We start from the raw sequence: 1,261 nt of genomic DNA, 5'->3' as shown, positions 1-1,261 counted from the left end.
ATTGTTCCCTTGGTTCGCAAAAGCTGCATTGACTTGTTCATTAGGTTCATTTTGCACTTGTCCGTGAGGACAATGAGAAGTAGAATGAAGAACACTAAAATAAGTCATACATGATTCATTCGATGCACGATAAGAATGGTTAGGGAAGGAAGATACTTGGTTCGCCGAGTTTTGGTTAATTAAAAATTGATCAAACCTTTGAGATAAAGACTTTATTTCAGCGGCTATTTCATTTGAGTGGTCAACTTGATGTAAGCTAACACTCTTTCTACCTTGTGAATTTCTACCATTCTTGGATGATAATGTGCCTAATGTAAAGAATTTTCACTCATGCTCTCATAAAGACGCCACACGTCATCCTCATGCCTATCAATGTAAGAGCCACCCATGGAAGCATCAACCATGCCCTTATAATTGTCCGATAAGCTCTCAAAGAAATATTGAACTAATTACCATTTGGGCATGTCATGATGTGGACACTTCTTAAGGAATTCATTAAAGCGTTCCCATGCCTCATGAAATGTTTCTCCATCCTTATGTGAAAATTCTTGAATTGAGGTTCTCATAGGATTGGTCTTAGAAACTGGATAGTACTTCTTCAAGAACTCTTGTTGTATTTCTGCCCAAGAAGTGATTAAAAAAGGCCTAAGATTGTTAAACCAATATTTTGCCTAGTCCTTTAAGGTGAATGGAAAAAGTTTGAACCTTAAGACCTTTTCTGGCATATCCGTATATTTTACGGTGGAACATACTTCTAAAAACTCATCCAAATGCTTGTAAGGTTCTTCACTTGGAAGTCCATGATAGTTAGGAAGCATTTGAATGGTTTGTGGCTTAATTTCATAGTGATATGCTCTAAATGGTGGCAATTGAATGCATGTGGGTGCATTATGTTCATTAGGCACATAATGACCTCTTAAAGCAAGTGGAGGATTAGCAATTTGAGGTGCAACATGGACACCTTGTTTGCCTTGAATGATGGGAGGTGGTGGAGCATAGATTGGCCTTGGCATTCCCAACGGAACTTGGCCTTGTTGTTGTTATGGTTGGTGAATGAATGGCTTAGGCATGTCTAATGTTACTTGAATGTTCTCATGATGCACATTTGGATGGAGGATACCTTGTTGGTCTATGTGACCAAGGTCCTCCACATGGTCTTCATTATGGCCTTCCATTAATGTAGTGGAATGGGTAGAACTAGAACTTCCTCTTCCCCTAGGATTTCTAACTACGGATTCAAGATGCAAACCAAGAGGGACAA

General features: G+C 39.0%; 1 pseudogene; it reads left to right on the top strand.

Annotated features, from left to right (window-relative positions):
* The first annotated feature begins 462 nt into the window (after positions 1 to 462).
* On the top strand, positions 463 to 561 carry LOC132287265 (small nucleolar RNA R71; annotated as a pseudogene).
* Positions 562 to 1,261: the final 700 nt, after the last annotated feature.

The sequence above is a fragment of the Cornus florida genome, unplaced genomic scaffold, assembly GCF_030987335.1.
Source record: "Cornus florida cultivar Cherokee Brave unplaced genomic scaffold, ASM3098733v1 CherokeeBrave_3.0.0_Hap2_Chr11, whole genome shotgun sequence".
Classification (NCBI taxonomy): domain Eukaryota; kingdom Viridiplantae; phylum Streptophyta; class Magnoliopsida; order Cornales; family Cornaceae; genus Cornus; species Cornus florida.
This window is presented reverse-complemented; position numbering and strand designations above follow the sequence as displayed.